This window comes from Erpetoichthys calabaricus, chromosome 4 (assembly GCF_900747795.2).
Source record: "Erpetoichthys calabaricus chromosome 4, fErpCal1.3, whole genome shotgun sequence".
Taxonomy (NCBI): domain Eukaryota; kingdom Metazoa; phylum Chordata; class Cladistia; order Polypteriformes; family Polypteridae; genus Erpetoichthys; species Erpetoichthys calabaricus.
Genome location: NC_041397.2, coordinates 14,653,462 through 14,667,087, shown reverse-complemented (window position 1 = coordinate 14,667,087; position 13,626 = coordinate 14,653,462).

The window sequence follows — 13,626 nt, the reverse complement described above, 5'->3', positions numbered from 1 at the left end:
GTATAGAATCACATATCAAAATTGTTATCATATTTATGATCAGCAACTTTGAAACAGAAAAAAATGACTACCCACATGACGATATTTACCGATCCCTATTGTCAGTCAGTCAGTCAGTCATTGTCCAACCCGCTATATCCTAAGACAGGGTCATGGGGGTCTGCTGGAGGGTGCAAGGCAGGAACAAATCCCAGGCAGGGCACCAGCCCACTGCAGGACACACACACACACACACTAGGGACAATTTAGGATCGCCAATGCACCTAACCTGCATGTCTTTGGACTGTGGGAGGAAACCCACGTAGACACGGGGAGAACATGCAAACTCCACTCAGGGAGGATCTGGGAAGTGAACCCAGGTCTAATTACTGCGAGGCAGGAGCGCTACCACTGTGCCACCGTGCTGCCCCATCCCTATTGTTTTCATTTTTTTTTTTTAAAATGGAGTAACTTTGACTCCTCGTACTCCATTAGAGGTTGAACCCCCGAGTCGATTGATGTGGCATGCACAACTTCTAGTCCTTCTGATCATTTTTGCTGCAGGCACCAATTGGTTCAGTCTTTATCATAAAGGTGTATGTAAATTTGTGTACAATATATGGTCCATAAATAGGGTTTTTCGGTTCTGGAGGGCTAATCATAGGGCTGGGATCCCAAAATGCCCGACGTCTTGTATAACTAGAAGTAGAAAAAAAAACTAATACATTAGACAGTATGATGAACGAGAGAATCATCAGTGAGACAGCGAGAATTCTCGCCCGCCGTTAATGATTCACTTCGTAAGTGAAATGAACAAGAATCTTGAATCAGACTGACGGCACTCGCACATGCGCATTAAACATGTACCGGAGAGACGAAGGACACTGACAACAGGACGCATGCGCTGCAGCACACCTGTTGAGCTCCGCTGAATCGATTGTTTTAAAAGTTTGTCAATCATATCGTAAAATAAGATGATCGCATCTGTCAGATTTGTTAAAGTTTTGCGCATGCATTAACAGAATCGTTCAAAACAGAACGAATCGCTTAACGCCAGTTCCTAGCATCCCAGTACTTGTTCGTTATACCATTCTCATTCACTGATTTATTTCCGACGAACCTTGTAAGAAGTCATTTTAATAAACATGCATGCCCAAGTGAATCCATAAATCCCCTTTTTGTCAAGTCCAGTGTCACGGGGAAGCCGGAGCCGATCCAAGCAAGCATCTGAAACAAGGTAGGGACAATCGCGGGGAAAATACACACACACACACACACACACACACACACAGACACACACACACACACACACACACACACACACATCAGAAGCCAATCTTGCATCCATCCTAGCATCCTGCATGTCTTTTGACTGAAGGACTTTAAACCTCTCTAAATTATACTACTGCCCTGCCGTATATGCAGTAAGTCTGTCTGCGGTGACGAAAGCTATCCAGCATCACCCGCTTTCATTCTAACAAACAACGACATATAAATTGGCAGCAGAGAGCACAGCACACGTTGGTTGAAAAACTACGTGTGGTTTTTACCCGGGGTCACTTCTTTGAAGTAATTAGAAAACTCCACTCCGGCGATGAGCTCTTCAAACATAGACGATGTACAGCGCGCGGCAAAACGAGAAACCGGAAATGAAGGCGGAAGTGGGCCCGGCAGCCGCGGACTTGAGAGGCGCGAAGTGTGCAGATTGGGACTTACGATCGAGATGCATCAGTCTGAGCCTGAACGGCAAGTAGCTCTGAGGTAAGTTATAAGGTGCAGTTGAGCACCTAACATTAACATACACCTCAGATTGAAATGAATATGTTGTACGACAGTAAGGTAGTGATGGCGAAATGATGTTTTTTTACCCAAATGTGTAGGAAAAGGGTTCACAACAAGATGCTTCAAAACACGGTTGCGGCATATGATTGTCAAACAGCAAGCAGCTGTTAATTCACCGCTGCCTTTGGGTTTTAGATTGCAGTCATTTTTTGTGAAATCACATCTTGTCAATTGAATAAAAGCCACTAGTGACACGAAATACGTTGCTGGAGTTTATACTTAAACGTAAATAAATAGTGCATCCTAGGGGGGCATTATAAATCAGTATTTGGGAATTTTTTTATTACTCATATTTCGCTCTGTCTCTCTCTATGCACATAAAGAATGCCAAGTCAAACCGGTTTTTAAAAAACTAAAATAAATACACACGCACACATACAGACACGTTCGTGTTTTAGTCACAAAGTTGCATTTTAGTGTCAGGTCAGGTTGTGGAGGATACACTGGTACAGAGTGTTGCTGCACCCACCACACGATGAGACCCCCCGGGCAGACACACGGTCCAGTCCCATCCTCCACGTATTGATGTGCTTGCCATCCTGGAGAAGGTGGACAATCTGTGCCACCTCTGTAGGGTCCAGGTATCGCCTCATGCTACCAGTAGTGACACTGACTTTTTCGGGGTGTCTGAATTCAGCCCTCTGTAGGTTGATCATTTTCCTTTCCATCAAACGATGGGGCATCCTTTCGTTCCTAACACATTACCATATCAGTCCATAGCAGTAGAGATAGCCAGCAGGATTTTTTTTTCCATTGAGATCTGATGTGTTTTCAAAGCGTTCCTTTCATTTTTTTGAGCAGTTTATATAGACCAGGGGTCCTCAATCACGGTCCTGGAGGGCTGCAGGTTTTTGCTCCAACCCATTTGCTTAATAAGAAGCACTAATTGCTCAAGTAACACTTCTGTTTCACTTTAGTTGTCTCGCCCTTATTGCTTTTTTTAGTCTTAAACAGCCATATTCTTGGCTTTTAATTGCTCCTAATTAGCAATAACATGCAAATGACAAAAGAGACCAGCATTTCTCCATTTAGCTTGTTACCATTTACACCCGTGTGTATTTATCAAGCACTATTGGGTTAAATTAAATTCTTGGAAGGAAATTGAAGAGGAAAAAGTGAAGGACTGAGAATTACTCCTCCATTTTAGCCTTCAAATCATTTGGATGATATCCTTAGAAAGGGAAAGAAAATCCAGGATATAAGAATTACCTGACATAACAGAGTTAAAGCACTAACAAGCCATGAAATGACATTATTGGCAAGATATACTGATATACCAATACTGATACTTTGTGTAAGAAAGGACAGAGCCGGCCATACTTCCTTAGAAGGCTGGCGTCCTTCAACATCTGCAGTAAGATGCTGCAGATGTTCTATCAGACGGTTGTGGCGAGCGCTCTCTTCTACGCGGTGGTGTGCTGGGGAGGCAGCATTAAGAAGAAAGACGCTGCACACCTGGACAAACTGGTGAGGAAGGCGGTCTCTATTGTTGGCATGGAGCTGGACAGTTTGACATCTGTGGCAGAGCGACGGGCGCTCAGCAGGCTCCTATCAATTATGGAAAATCCACTGCATCCACTAAATAGTGTCATCTCCAGACAGAGGAGCAGCTTCAGCGATAGACTGTTGTCACTGTCCTGCTCCACTGACAGACTGAGAAAATCGTTCCTCCCCTAAACTATGCAATTCTTCAATTCCATCCGGGGGGGGGTAAACGTTAACATTATATAAAGTTATTGTCTATTTTTTTACCTGCATTATTATCAATCTTTAATTTAATATTGTTTTTTGTATCAGTAAGGTGCTGCTGGAGAATGTGAATTTCCCCTTGGGATTAATAAAGTATCTATCTATCTATCTAGAATTGCTATCTAATTAAGCAACCAGGATAGAACAAAAAACCTGCTGCCACTGCGGCCCTCCAGGACTGTGATTGAGGACCCCTGATATAGACAGACAACAATATACACACATATACAGGCAACAAAATGACTAAAAAAGAAGAAAAATTAAAACAAACAAAGAAAGATCTTCAACTTGGCAGTCACAGTAAGACATTATACAGGTGTATTTCTGTTTGTATAAAGGAGCCCTGGCAGTGTTTCCTGACACACATTTCTTGTTTCATTCAGGTTTTTTGGATAAACAGAATTGAAAGAATTTGGAGAAGGTGATGGTATGGGACCTTTGACAAACTTGTCCGTGTTCATAGGCTTTCATAATGAAGCTTGCGGTGTGGTGTACAGTACACAGGTTGTCATCTTCTTGTAATTGGTCTTTTTGTCAGTCATTTTATTTCCCCAGTATGCAGGAGTAAAATGTCCCTTTGACTGTGTGTAGAACTGAATTCTGTAATCAGTAGCCTCCTAAAACAAAGCAATGGCTGATTTCAATTTTTGTTAAATATGAACTGACAACTCATTTGGGGTGTCCAGCAACTCACAGGTTGAGAAAGATTGGTCTGGAGCAGATAGGTAATTCTCAGTCCTTCAATTTTTCCCCTCCTCTTCTATTTCTTTCCAAATATTTTAAAACAGCTACTTGATGCTGTTCCATTGTTATAAAGTGATGATTACATATTTTCTTGTACTCTTACATTCATTTCTAGATCATTGGCTTTTTACTTTTCTGTAAGGCTGCACAATTAATCACAATTACAACTGCCACGATATGCTAATATTGCATTCCATTTAGTACTTCCACTCTAAACTAAACTGAGAGCATTGTTGTCAAGCACAGGCACATTTACTCAGTGCAAACGTGATTGCAAATCACAGACACTGACATATGAATAATCACAGGCGACTGTGGTGAATACATTTTTAGGAGTCTGATTCTAAATGATATCTTTTAAAAAGTGTTTGCAGCAGCTCCCAGGAAAATTGACAAGTAATGGTCTCCTTACACTTTTTATACATTTTAACGCCCAAATGAAAAGAATTGTCCGTATTTTGCAATAGTTTTGTTTTCAATAGCATCAGTGTTGATCAAAAAAGCATACTGTGAAAATTGTTGCAGCGCTGCAAACAGACATTTATTGTATTCAACCATCTAAAATTCAGCCACATACCTCATTATGGAGAGTGCATGAAAAATAAGCTAGCAGCACCAAGTCCTAGTAACGTTAGTTCAGTGACACAGGTAACCGTTAATTAATCTGTTTCCGTTATAACACAGGGAAGTATAGCAGGGTATTGCAAGCAAATTCAGACAAAGCTATCATGGAGTGGTGGCTCTGAGGCTAGGGATCTGCACTGGCAATTGGAAGGTTGCCGGTTTGAATCCCGTAAATGCCGAAAGGGATTCTGCTCTGTTGGGCCCTTGAGCAAAACCCTTAACCTGCAATTGCTGAGCGCTTTGAGTAGTGAGAAAAGTGCTATATAAATGCAAAGAATTATTATTTACCAAAAAGCAAGGCTCCTATAGAAATTGTGTGCGGTGAAGATTTTACAACAATTATAAACACCCAGGGCAACAGACAGATTATTCCCTCCCGCAATTACTTTTCTGAAGTTGTGTTGCTTTTATGTTATCACAAATTGAAATGGATCTGAAATAAGTGTCGTTTTATGTTGTACACGTGGCTTGTGGTTAAGTAGAACTATGTAAGTTTGCATGAATGTAACATTTCATTATACTGATGAGGAATTTTCACTGAAAAACAGAGAGATAGATAGATAAATAGAACTTGATGTGTGCAGTGCTACTTTCTTTAAGTGAGGGTGCTTTTCCGTGCAATACTTTTCTCCAGAAGACTGAGTCTAGACCAGACACAAGAACTCTGACAGCAGCATATATCAGTATAAATGCTTTTTTGATGTTTCTGTATATTAATATGATATATTAATACATTTAATAGAACTGTCAGGTTGTGTTTACTGTACATACAATTGCTGTTTAAGATTTTAGTATGTACTTTAATTTTTATGTACCCATACAACTTTTGTTTTCTTTATAGAGCAGGACACCAATCTAACATTCCTATTTTTATTTTTTTTCCACATTTCACATTTTTGAGAGGTTTTGGAATGATGGTTGTTTTTTTACAAATAACATTTGTGGTTTTTTTTTTTAAAAAAAGAAGTAACTTTTGTATTGTACTAGATTTTTATTTAAAAATTATTTGTATAATGATATACTGCAAAGACAGTGACACATTTTTTTAATAAATGTGATGTATCTATTGTAAAGTTAAAAAAGAAACAATATTAAACTGCAAATTTTCAGTTTGTAATCTAATCAACCATTTAACAATTTCATGTTATTCACGTCACAAATTTTTAAGTGGTTCCCTGCAAAATGACGGTTTGGTAACATTTTAGTTTAGGTACTACAAAAATGCATCTAACACACATTCATTATTATGTAACAAGAAGACCTTAACAAACACTTCTTTGGGACTTCATAACACAAAGCAAAGTGTTTATTCATCTCTGAAATGTCACCTACTAACAAAATGTCACTTTGGAGACACATTTCTCTTGATATCACGTATTTAGTACAAGACCTGTAAATTCTTCATGTTAACAAGTAATTTTATCATCATGTCAATATGCCACACAGCACACAGACAAATAACCGATCTACTGATGTTTTATAAGTATTATGAAGACCAGAAGCTTTGTTAAGGTCTTGTTACATAATACTGTATGAGTGCTAGATGCATTTTTGCAGTACCTAAAGTATTACAGAAGGCTCTACTGTACAGTATGTAAATGCAAATAGAATATATGCATTTGCTAAACAAAGTATGCATTTCAATGTAGTGCTGTTAAAGGAAACGAATAATCACGGTTGTGATAGTAAAGGTAATAATTATCAATTATTAATTATATCGTAATCGTGCACATCTGCTTTTATGGATAATTCGCTTTAAACTGCAGGGAAAGTGAGCTGGAGTACAAGTGTGACTTTACACATCTCTCCTGATGTTTGACTGACTTGAATTGAGGATCCATTTTGGCATCACAGAGGAACAATAAACAAAATATAAAAGTTGAAGTAACCTCTCAAACAGTAAATTTGCAATAATAAAAACGAATCCATAATTGAAGGGGCGCAGAATGTTTCTCCGTTTTAACGTAGATGCGTGTGCAAATTCACCACTGCTTTTCAGGGAAAGATTTTGGAATATTTCAGATATGTACATTATGCTTCATTCAGGTTATCTTAAGAAAATTGAACTTTCCTGAAAAACTGAACAATAAGTGGGCCAAACCAAGAAAATCCATCAAGTAGGAGCCGAGTTGTTTCATGCGGACAATTGTAAAGAGAAACAGGCAGACATGGGTCCTAAAAATAGGTAAAAGGTTATTTGCACAGTAGGAGAACAACAAAAAAGGTAAAGAAAAGTTAAAGAAACATAAGTTTTTGCTCATGACCTACAGTGATTATCAGATGCATTACAGCTGTTGGTGTTGTGCAATTTTGATTTATTCCTTTCATTTTGTATTCCAAATGAAACAGTACTGAGGAAACAAATCTACTCTCTCTCGCTATATATATATATATATATATATATATATATATATATATACTAGCCAACACCCGCCGTAGCATACGGTGGTGTAAGAATAGGAAAGGAATTCAGAAATCAAGAAGAAATAAATACTTCTTGAAAGACGCAGTGTGCATTTAGAATTTTAAGCCAAGCAGGATTACATGCGAAAGTGATAAATAAATCAGGCTTTCCGAATTTATGTACTATGGCCATGGCATCTTGATAGTTTTGTTGCATGTATCTTGGACTTCCTGGAAATGTGGATGGTAATATGATCATTTTGCCTACACAAACGTTGTTATTTTCAGCATTTGCTTGCAGTGTGTCTGATAGTTCGACACGCAGATCTTGTTGATGTAATCTGAGATAGTTGAGACGCGCACCCTCTGTTTTAACATACGCATCTACGACATACTGTTGGAATAGTTTGCCGCTGGAGTGCAAATTACTAAATGTATTCCTCATTGCCAATCTGTACGCGTAAAATTGGTATTGAGTAAGCCTTATTCGCTTGCCGACTCTTTTATCGGGAACATGTTGTAAATCTTTGTGCCAGCCAATGTCTCCGTAAGGGAATAAAAATGGGTAAACCATAGGATCGCAATTCATATTGAGCGTGAAAATCTGTTTACAGCAGTTGCCTATGGGATAGAAGAAAATGTCCCTTTCGGCAGGCGTTTCGCCATCTTGTCCGACAAAAATCGCTGCAGCATCGGTGTGACATGTCGGGGCATTGTATCGTCGTAAATCCTGCTTAGGGGTTTACTTGAAAACCATTCGTACAGATGCTGTTGGATTGGACTGAGCAATTTCATGCATGTGTTTGTATGATTTAGCGAAGAGGTTGATTGCTCTGAGCATGTTATCTAGCTGGAGAAGTACATTTTTGCTGCATGCAGAATTTGCTTTATTTTGTAAGCATACTTTAGTAGCTTGTGCTGTGTCAAAAACATACAACTGTCCATATCCTGGAGAGGTAGAAGCGTTAGCGTATAGTGGAGAGATTTGGTGATAAATTTGCCCGTGTATTTTAAAACAGTATGGTCCATGGCCATGAGGTTGCGTTATCTGTGCACCCTTGGAAGCAAACGCGAGAGAAGTTTGTATTCTCGAATGTGTTCACGATAATTTTTAGCTTCTGATGTTGGCTGTGTAAGAAGCTGTTGTAAAGACACAGTTGGCTCCCGCAAGGGTGGTAAAGCAACATTACCGTTGTGATATCACCTCGAGTACTTGTTGGATATATTACGCTCAGCAGGCCAGTATAGTGCATGACATGGAAGACGACGAATAGGAATCAAGAAATGCCGTGTGGGCGGGACCAGTTTTGAAGTGGAAGCAGGACGAACCAGAAGAGAAATATATATGATTATATATAATATATAAAATCCTAATCCTAAAAATGTGCAACGTTTTTATGTCACGTTTTTTGTCACGCTTTAAATCAGGCTTATTTTAAAACCTACATATATATGTTTTGCATCATTCTTTTCAGAATTTATCGAAGTTTAATGTGATGTTGTTAAGATTTTCAGATTCTTATTCCGGTTTTAAATTATAAACTAAAAAATATCAAGAACTCGCGTCCCGCGAGACGAGAGTTTGTGCCAACAGATTTAACCACACCTGGGGCCGGAAATAAAAGACAAAGAGTAGGACAGTTGCTGTTAAGGCTTTTAAATCTTGGAACCCCAGCAGCAGCTGATCGAGCATAGAGGAGGTAAAAAAAAAAAAAAGCTGTATTTGTTTTCCATTGTATAACCGTTTAAGAGGGGGTTTTGGAGGAGCGACCGCATCTCCTTGGGGTGCGTTCAACCCCCCTCCTCACAACGCGAAGTAGCTGATGCGTAGCATAGGCCAGGGGAGTTGGTTAGCAAAGCGAGTAGGGGACAAACCCCTTTTATCTATATATATATATATATATATATATATAATTCACTAAGCCAGAAGACAAGTAGCCAACCATGGAAAGCACGCCGGAAGGGGCGTGGATTCACTAAGCCGCCGACAAGTAAGACACCCATGGCGCACACAGGAAGGAGCCACGCCCACCAACTCTAAGACCATTGGATGCGACGACAACTCGCAGAGCCATGCCCACCAACTCGGACGCGACGCCTCGGAAAACATGCCGTCATTTCTGTTTGTCTGTGCCACAGTCCACATGCAGCTCTGAGCCACGTTAACTTTTCATTAGTCAACCTCACAGGTGGTGCAGTGGTAGTGCTGCTGCTTTGCAGTAAGGAGACTGTGGAAGATTGTGGGTTCGCTTCCCGGTTCCTCCCTGTGCGGATAGCGCTTTGAGTACTGAGAAAAGCGCTATATAAATGTAATGAATTATTATTAAACTTGGTTCACACAGAGGCAGCGCCAAAGAGAGACAGAGGCACAGACAGGCAGCGCGACAGAGAGAGCCGCGCAATCCTTTAAAACTGAGGTTAAAACACAATGAAGGAAGCAGTCTTTAAAAACCAATAAGCCCTGTGCCTCTTTTTCATTAGCGTCTCACCTGCTTCACCGCCCTGCAACAGTCGAGACGCTTTCTCAGCAGCTGACCTTCTCTGTGCCTGACTCCACTACTGTCAGTCGCCTGATTAAAAATGGTGAACTCCTGCAATGTTACTATCTTGGTTGGCTTTTAAACAAAGTTCGGATTTGTTCAAATGTTCCTTTTTTCCCCCTGTGCTTAAAACTCATTTTAAAAAAAAGTGTTTATACAACTGCTGCAATGTTAGAGAGAGAGAGAGAGAGAGAGGGCTCACGTGCTTCAGAGAGACAGAGGGGGAGGGGGCTCGCGTGCTGCTGAGAGAGAGAGAGAGAGAGAGGGGGGGGGGGGCTGGGGAGGCTCGCGTGCTGCTGAGAGAGAGAGCGAGCATGCAGCTGACCAGGGAGCCTGGGTGTTTGTGTCAGTGTTATTCAATGTTTTTACTATTACATTGTGCATTCTATGGTGTAATGATTAACTATATTTGTGCTTAAAAATCTTTAAAAAAATATATTTACATACAGTTCGTATGGTCTGGAATGGATTAATTATATTTACATACAATTCTATGGGGGAAATTGCTTTGGTTTACGACCAGAGGTTTGGAACGAATTATGGTCATGAACCGAGGTTCCACTGTATATTGACTCTAGAAAACATGATCAGCAAGTCTTTGATAGGCTGCAACAAAATGATGAAAGAACAGGCACATTTTTTTCTCACAAGCTGGGTGGGTGGGTGTTAGTTAGTTAATTAGTTACTCGAAGGATTTCAAGATTTAATATGCACAAGCGGTAACCCTGCAAAAGCAGCCCAAACCAGAAAAGACGGCTGGCAAAAAGTGGCTGACAAATTAAACGCGTGTGCATTGTACTTACTGAAAGCGGCGTTATCGATTTTGCAAATGTTCATTTTTTCCCTCTGCTTAAAAAACATGATTATGCGGCGTATACTACGCCGCGGGTTGGTATGCAGCGTGTAAAACAGTTTGTTTGTCGCGGATAATTTGCCTTTTACTTTAACACGAAGACAATTTCCTGTTAGATTTGCCTTTGCGATGACAATTGATAAGGCACAGGGCCAAACTTTCAAAAAGATTTGAATGTATCTGCCAAAACCAGTTTTCAGTCACGAACAGTTGTATGTTGCTCTCTCCAGAGTTCCATATTTTCATTCACTTACTGGTATGCCTGCAGGAACACGTGCAGCGAGCGAGCGAGCGACACACACACGCATACAGGCGCGCGAGAGAGAGAGCGCTGGACGCATAAGAATAATAATACTTCATTACATTGATATACCAGTGTTTTCAGTATTCAAAGCACTATCCACACAGGGAGAAACCGGGAAGCGAACCCAAAATCTTCCACAGTCTCCTTACTGCAAAACAGCAGCCCTACCACTGCGCTACAAGGCAGTTAAAGAATGCACCGGCCTCGATTTTGTTTTCACTTCTGTTTACAGCGATCGGATCGTAGCGTGCATTGTTGCAATGTTACTTTTCTTGGTGGCTTATTACATTACGGATGTTTCACATGTTAATTTTTTTCCCTGTGCTTAAAAGACATAAAAAAATTGTTTCTCAACTGTGACTCCGGAACAACTCAGTACGCAAGCTATATTAAGCATCAACAACGAAGACTCGCTACACCTTAATGAACAAGTGCTGAAACTTATCCCTACCGACGAAGTAACTTTCACCAGCGTGGCCTCCATCGTCACAGACGTTCCCGCTTTCAGTCACGGACAATTGTATGTTGCTCTCTCCAGAGGTCCATCTTTTCATTCATTCACAGTGGTATCCACAAACCCACCCCATTTGGACAACTGTGTCGTTCAGCAAGTGTTCACCCATCAATACATAATTATGCGGCGTATGTTACGCCGCGGGTTGGCTAGTAAAATAATAAAACAGCATGAAAAGGACTATTTCACTGTGAAAATAAAAATAATTTGTCAAGACAGTTAACCTTGGATTCTTTTCTCAGAATTCAGAAAAGGCTAACTGTTTACTGGCTGTTTAGAGTTCTAATTGATATTGGCACAGATACACAGTTCTAAAATACCAAGCCTTCAAGAATGATGCCCAATGTTTTGTAGAGCTGAGTATTGTTGCTCTGGAATCAAGTGGAGAGCTGTTGTTGTTTTGGAGTGCACTCTTGGTTTTTGCTTCATAGCCCATGGTGTGCTGTGATACTGCCTTTCTCACTTTACTGTTAGGCTGTTTGATGTGTCTCCTCTGCTACTTCATTGAGAAAAGTATTAGTCTTTTTGGCACAAGAGTGTAGGCACTTTTTGAAGTAATGTAGCTTTTCAGTCTTCTCTGATCCTTAATCTTTCCTCTTAACTCATCCCCTGTAGCCCTGGAATCAGCCAAGTTGCTCTTCTCTGGACCTTTTCCTGTGCTGCTATGTCCTTTTTGTAGCCTGGAGACCTAAGCTGCACACAGTACTCCAGGGGCCTCATGCATAACGCCATGCGTAGAATTTGTACTATAACATGGCATACGGGCAAAACCGGAAATGTGCTTACGCACAAAAAAATCTGGATGCATAAATTAGTGCGAACGCCAACTTTCACGTTCTTCCACTCCATAAATCCCGGTCAGTGTGAAAAGTAACACACATGCACGCACCTGCTGTCCCACCCCAACTCCTCCCAGAATTACACCTCTTTGAATATGCAACTCAATATAAATATCCCTTAATCTCAGCCTTCTGTGAAAAGGCAATGGCAAAAGCAAGAGGGAAAATAGAAGAATTTCAGCGAATACCAAGTGGAGACAAGGAAAAACTTACTATTTGTTGGTTTAAACAGTGGTATAAACAACAAAAGGAAGTTGTTCGAGTGACATAGTGTCGGAGAAACTCGAAAGCTCACGTTCACAAAGTAGCACAGTGCCCGAAATAAAAAAGTTGTCACATATCAAAGTCGCTGTGAAAAGGCGAGTCATAGCCCACTGTCTGAGTGTCATATGAAAGCTTTTTTGGGTACAGAGGAAAAAAAAAAGGCACACAGTGGGGGAAAAAGCATGAAATGTCAACTTTAATCTCTAAATTTCCACTTTAATCATGTAGTTTATTTTGTCATTAAAGTGGAACATCGTAAACTTCATCTTAAAATCGTTTAATTTACTAGTTTCTCAATCCCATCGTAACTAAAGTAGCACGTTAAATGCTTTATTTTGTATTTGATCTTCTATGTGCTCTTTGTGTGTGAATCATTACGTGCTTCCGGGCTTTCTCTTCCTAACACAGGACGCAGAATCCATTACATTCGTAACATTACAGCTCTCTGAATAATTAGAATACTGAGATGTATACGTGATATCATTTTCATGTTGATAGGAGTTAAAGCATTTTATTAAACATGGGAACATGGTGGCGCAGTGATTGTTCCTGTCTCACGCAAGATGCTTGCTGTGCCATGCGCGACCTTCGATGAAATACTTTATTGTAGCAGTACTGTCTCTTTCAAACATACTAACGCCACACAATCAGCTCTTTAATAGACGTTAAGACATCTGTAAGCTTAGAAAGCCGATTTTTCAAAACTTTTAAGGAACATCGAAATATCTTTGTAGTACAGTGGAACCTTGGTTCACGAACGTCTCGGTACACGAACAACTCGGTTTACGACCAAAAAGTTTGCCAAACTTTTGCCTCGGTTCACGACCACACACTCGGTATACGAACAAGCCAGTTTCCCTTTCGGTTTGTGCGCGCCGATGATTTCCGCACATGTTGCATTCTTCTCGGTCAGATGTGCAAGCTTTCGCTGTGAAGTCTTTGTGCTCTATTTCATTTCCTTTCCAGTTCGT